The sequence below is a fragment of the Nannobrachium achirus genome, assembly GCF_963921795.1.
Source record: "Nannobrachium achirus genome assembly, chromosome: 13".
Taxonomy (NCBI): Eukaryota; Metazoa; Chordata; class Actinopteri; order Myctophiformes; family Myctophidae; genus Nannobrachium; species Nannobrachium achirus.
In genome coordinates, this window is record NC_137833.1 from 58,531,159 (window position 1) to 58,538,067 (window position 6,909).

The following is a 6,909-nucleotide window of genomic DNA, read 5'->3' on the forward strand; positions in this document are numbered from 1 at the left end:
GGCACGCGCGTTCCCCGGCGCCGCGCGGAGTGCAGTGCCAGGCCTCGACCCGACCCGACTCGCGGTTTTCCGAAACCGGCGCGAAACGTTCGGAATCTCCTTATGCGGAGCTGATTGTTGACATCAGGCTGTTCCGGAGGAAATCGGCGCAAGCGCTGAGTCATTGTGACATCACTTCATAAAAGGCTCTGACATCACGTACGCCACATGAGTCAACACAAAATCTCTGTGAATGTGTATGTATGTATGTAATCCGCGTATCTCGAGAACCCTTCTTCCCACCGGCACGCGCGTTCTCCAGATATGGGCATAAAGTCTGACATCAGAGTTTTCTGCAACCGGTACTGTGTGTGCAGAGATCTTCATATATGGGCATAAGTGGACAAAGACAAACAGATGGTCAAAACGGGTCCTATGACAGGTATATTGGGGTTTGCATTAAAGGGTGGGGCATTCATGGGGTTTGCATTAAAGGGTGGGGCATTCATTCCCTATTTCAAATTCGGCACGTGCGTTCCCCACCGCAGCAGGTAGTGCAGTGCTCGGCCTCGACCCGACCCGACCCAATACACGATTTTCTGGAACCAGCACGAAAGGTTCGGATTCTGATGTCTGACATCAGGATTTTCTGGAATATGGATGCAGACAGACAAATACAGATATCTCCATATATGGGCATAAATGGACACAGGCAAACAGATGGTCAAAGATCTCCATATATGGGCATAAAGTGGACGCAGACAGACAGATACAGATATCTCCATATATGGGCATAAATGGACACAGGCAAACAGATGGTCAAAACGGGTCCTATGACAACAGGTATAATGGGGTTTGCATTAAGTTTGTCTCCTCCTCCATCTGTTTGTCTGTGTCCCTTTATTCCCATTAAAATCTCTGTGAATGTGTATCTATAAATGCGACAAATCTCTGTCTGTCTGTTTGTTTGTTTGTTTGTTTGTAATCCGCGTATCTCGAGAACCGTTCGTCCCACCGGCTTCAGATTCGGCACGCGCGTTCCCCGCCGCAGCGCGGAGTGCAGTGCCGGGTCTCGACCCGACCCGACGCGCGGTTTTCCCGAACCGGCGCGAAACGTTCGGAATCTCCTTATGCGGGGTTGATTGTTGACATCAGGCTGTTCCGGAGGAAATCGGCGAAAGCTCTGACTCATTGTGACATCACTTCATAAAAGGCTCTGACATCACGTACGCCACATGAGTCAACAAAACATCTCTGTGAGTGTGTATGTATGTATGTAATCCGCGTATCTCGAGAACCGTTCGTCCCACAGGCACGCGCGTTCTCCATATATGGGCATAAAATGAATGCCCCCATATATGGGCATAAAATGGATTGCAGACAGACAGATACAGATATCTCCATATATGGACATAAATGGACAGAGGCAAACAGATGGTCAAAGATCTCCATATATGGGCATAAAATGGACGCAGACAGACAGATACAGATATCTCCATATATGGGCATAAATGGACACAGGCAAACAGATGTTCAAAACGGGTCCTATGACAACAGGTATAATGAGGTTTGCATTAAAGGGGGAACCGGCACTGTGTCTGCAACACAGTTGGAGGCACAGACAGATACTCCATATATGGGCATAAAATGGACGCAGATAGACAGATATCTCCATATATGGGCATAAAATGGACCCAGAACTATAACTGCAGTGATCTCCATATATGGACATAAAATGGACAGCGACATACAGACAGACAGATACAGATAACTCCATATATGGGCATAAATGGACACAGGCAGACAGATGGTCAAAACGGGTCCTATGAAAACAGGTATAATGGGGTTTGCATTAAAGGGCGGGGCATTCATTCCCTATTTACATTGTTCCGAGTTGGCCAGGTCGCCGACTAGACGCTGGGCCGCCCGAAGGGCGGCCCAGCTTCTAGTACTTTATAACAGAGGTGACTGGGTGCAACATGTTATACTGCATGTCACATGCAGCATGTGACATAATGACAGATGGCTTTTCAGAGGACAGGGTTACTTGAGGAGACGAAGGAGTTTCACTTCTACAGCTAAACCAGTTTGTCAACGTAGCTTTAATAGTTGTGGTTTCCATGAAGGTGATCGGTGCTGTAGTCTGTGTGGATGAGAACGTATTAGGTGTGCCAACAATGGAAAAAATACCTGATCATCAAACAGATAATTATGTGCATGTGATTAATTAGACCCTCCAGAAAAATGTGCGGGAACTCAAAAAGCATATTTATATACAGTAGGCCTTTAGATATTGGTCCAGTGTTCATGCAAAAAAAGTTCTGTATACAAAATGTAATGGCTCTTCTCTTAGTGCTCGTCAGGGTGAGGGGGTCCCCAGTTAAAATATGATTATTTTGGGGGTCGCGGCCTGAAAGGTTTGAGAACCACTGCACTACACAACCATGTGTATTACACACTATAATTCTACAGCTAGAAGTCCATTCAGTGTTCACTACACAACCATGTGTATTACACACTATAATTCTACAGCTAGAAGTCCATTCAGTGTTCACTACACAACCATGTGTATTACACACTATAATTCTACAGCTAGAAGTCCATTCAGTGTTCACTACACAACCATGTATATTACACACTATAATTCTACAGCTAGAAGTCCATTCAGTGTTCACTACACAACCATGTGTATTACACACTATATTTCTACAGTTAAAAGCCCATTCAGTGTTCACTACACAACCATGTGTATTACACACTATAATTCTACAGAAGTCCATTCAGTGTTCACTACACAACCATGTGTATTACACACTATAATTCTACAGCTAGAAGTCCATTCAGTGTTCACTACACAATAGGGGTGTAACGATATAGTAACTGTATCGAAATATCGTTTTTAACTAAAAAAATCGTAGCATATCGAAATGAAAACAGCTAAAATCGAATCGTATCGTTTTATTTTGTATCGTATCGAATCGGCAGTGCAAAGAATCGATTGTATCGATACTACCTACTTGGGCATTGTATTTAGCATTTTTAAGAAGAAAAAATTAAAAGGAGGGCTTTAATTACTTTTCCTTTCCATATAGCTACACTGGTATATCGATAAATGTGTGTAATCTCTGGGTCCATGTCGAGGTGCAAGTTTGTCAATATACAATGACCATGTATTTGGTATATAATCACTGTGTTTACTTATTTATATCCATAATAATACATGTTTCCCTTAAAAACCTGTACTATCCAGTCTCCTTTCAGGCTCCTTTCACACAGATTTAATTTCTTTGCTAAATAGTTACTATATCGATTTTAAATCATTGAATCGAATCATATCGTATCGCCATAAATTAAGCAATATCGTCCATGTATCGTATCGTCAACCATGTATCGTGATATGTATCGAATCGCTATTAAAATGTATTGTTACACCCCTACTACACAACCATGTGTATTACACACTATAATTCTACAGCTAGAAGTCCATTCAGTGTTCACTACACAACCATGTGTATTACACACTATAATTTTACAGCTAGAAGTCTATTCAGTGTTCACTACACAACCATGTGTATTACACAGTATAATTCTACAGTTAAAAGTCCATTCAGTGTTCACTACGCAACCATGTGTATTACACACTATAATTCTACAGCTAGAAGTCCATTCAGTGTTCACTACACAACCATGTGTATTACACACTATAATTCTACAGCTAGAAGTCTGTTCAGTGTTCACTACACAACCATGTGTATTACACACTATAATTCGACAGCTAGAAGTCTATTCAGTGTTCACTACACAACCATGTGTATTACACACTATAATTCTACAGCTAGAAGTCCGTTCAGTGTTCACTACACGACCATGTGTATTACACACTATAATTCTACAGCTAGAAGTCTGTTCAGTGTTCACTACACAACCATGTGTATTACACACTATAATTCTACAGTTAGAAGTCCATTCAGTGTCCACTACACAACCATGTGTATTACACACTATAATTCTACAGCTAGAAGTCCATTCAGTGTTTACTACACAACCATGTGTATTACACACTATAATTCTACAGCTAGATGTCTGTTCAGTGTTCACTACACAACCATGTGTATTACACACTATAATTCTACAGAAGTCCATTCAGTGTTCACTACACAACCATGTGTATTACACACTATAATTCTACAGCTAGAAGTCCATTCAGTGTTCACTACACAACCATGTGTATTACACACTATAATTCTACAGCTAGAAGTCTATTCAGTGTTCACTACACAACCATGTGTATTACACACTATAATTCTACAGCTAGAAGTCCATTCAGTGTTCACTACACAACCATGTATATTACACACTATAATTCTACAGCTAGAAGTCCATTCAGTGTTCACTACACAACCATGTGTATTACACACTATAATTCTACAGTTAGAAGTCCATTCAGTGTCCACTACACAACCATGTGTATTACACACTATAATTCTACAGCTAGAAGTCCATTCAGTGTTTACTACACAACCATGTGTATTACACACTATAATTCTACAGCTAGATGTCTGTTCAGTGTTCACTACACAACCATGTGTATTACACACTATAATTCTACAGCTAGAAGTCCATTCAGTGTTCACTACACAACCATGTGTATTACACACTATAATTCTACAGAAGTCCATTCAGTGTTCACTACACAACCATGTGTATTGCACACTATAATGCTACAGCTAGAAGTCCATTCAGTGTTCACTACACAACCATGTGTATTACACACTATAATTCTACAGCTAGAAGTCTGTTCAGTGTTCACTACACAACCATGACATTACACACTATAATTCTACAGTTAAAAGTCCATTCAGTGTTTACTACACAACCATGTGTATTACACACTATAATTCTACAGAAGTCCATTCAGTGTTCACTACACAACCATGTGTATTACACACTATAATTCTACAGCTAGAAGTCCATTCAGTGTTTACTACACAACCATGTGTATTACACACTATAATTCTACAGCTAGAAGTCTGTTCAGTGTTCACTACACAACCATGTGTATTACACACTATAATTCTACAGTTAAAAGTCCATTCAGTGTTTACTACACAACCATGTGTATTACACACTATAATTATACAGCTAGAAGTCCATTCAGTGTTCACTACACAACCATGTGTATTACACACTATAATTCTACAGCTAGAAGTCCATTCAGTGTTCACTACACAACCATGTGTATTACACACTATAATTCTACAGCTAGAAGTCTGTTCAGTGTTCACTACACAACCATGTGTATTACACACTATAATTCTACAGCTAGAAGTCCATTCAGTGTTCACTACACAACCATGTGTATTACACACTATAATTCTACAGCTAGAAGTCCATTCAGTGTTAACTACACAACCATGTGTATTACACACTATAATTCTACAGCTAGAAGTCCATTCAGTGTTAACTACACAACCATGTGTATTACACACTATAATTCTACAGCTAGAAGACCATTCAGTGTTCACTACACAACCATGTGTATTACACACTATAATTCTACAGAAGTCCATTCAGTGTTCACTACACAACCATGTGTATTACACACTATAATTCTACAGAAGTCCATTCAGTGTTCACTACACAACCATGTGTATTACACACTATAATTCTACAGCTAGAAGTCTGTTCAGTGTTCACTACACAACCATGTGTGGGTGCCATGTGTGGGGCGTTATAGCTCAGGGGTAGAGAAACTGGTATTAGAGCACGAAGGGTATAAATCCCGAAGGGTTCCCAGTTCGAATCCGGGCTCCCCCTGAGTTAATGTCGAAGGGTCCTTGGGCAAGACTCTGAACCCCTAATTGCTCCCGGTGAGTAGGTTGGTGCCTTGCATGGCTTCCTCCGCCACCGGTGTATGAATGTGTGTGTGAAAGGGTGAATGTAATGCACAATCTATGTAAAGCGCTTTGGATTAAAAGCGCTCTATAAATGCACCATTTACCATTTACCATGTGTATTACACACTATAATTCTACAGCTAGAAGTCCATTCAGTGTTCACTACACGACCATGTGTATTACACACTATAATTCTACAGCTAGAAGTCTGTTCAGTTCACTACACAACCAACCAACTATTGTAGAGAGTCATTTTTTCAGCCAGTTCTCCTTTATATTTTGAGACCACCGCACTGCAGTCAACCCTGAACAAAAGACAAAGTCAACAGTTTACCATGCTTCATAGAGACATACTGTATGGGTGTCCACACATTCAACTGAGAACTGCAGGCCAGCCCATAAAAGCCATTCTAATTCAACTGTAGTTAGCCTACATTTAAAATAATCATACATCCTACATTACAGTACGTCTATATTTTGAAACTGTGACTTAAATACATGTTCTACCTACCGTGGAGCTCTGGTGGTAAATGATGAATTAAAATGTGAGTGTTTACTGGCTTGGTCTCCTCATGCATAGAAGGAAGCATGAGGTCAGTCCGTTGTCTCCCCAGGCTGGCAGAGATTTCACCCAGGATTACATTAGATAATTGACACATTATTTTAAAATAATCCTACATCCTACATTATGAATGAATGAATGAATGTATTTATTTTCGTGTCTTGTCAACAAGAACCAGACATCAAACAGGAATAAACAATTTCACATTCAATTATTGGAGACTGCACACAGTGCATCACTTATTGACCATATTTGACCATATCAAATCTAGGTTTTTACACTTATTAAACAGTCTTTGACGTAGCTCATGATACACTTATTAAACAGTCTTTGACGTAGCTCATGATACACTCTTTAAACAGTCTTTGACGTAGCTCATGATACAAAGGGCAGTAGAACATGAAGTGGATCTCATTCTCAATATCATTTATGTCACAATAAATACAAACCCTCTCTTCCTCCACTACTGCC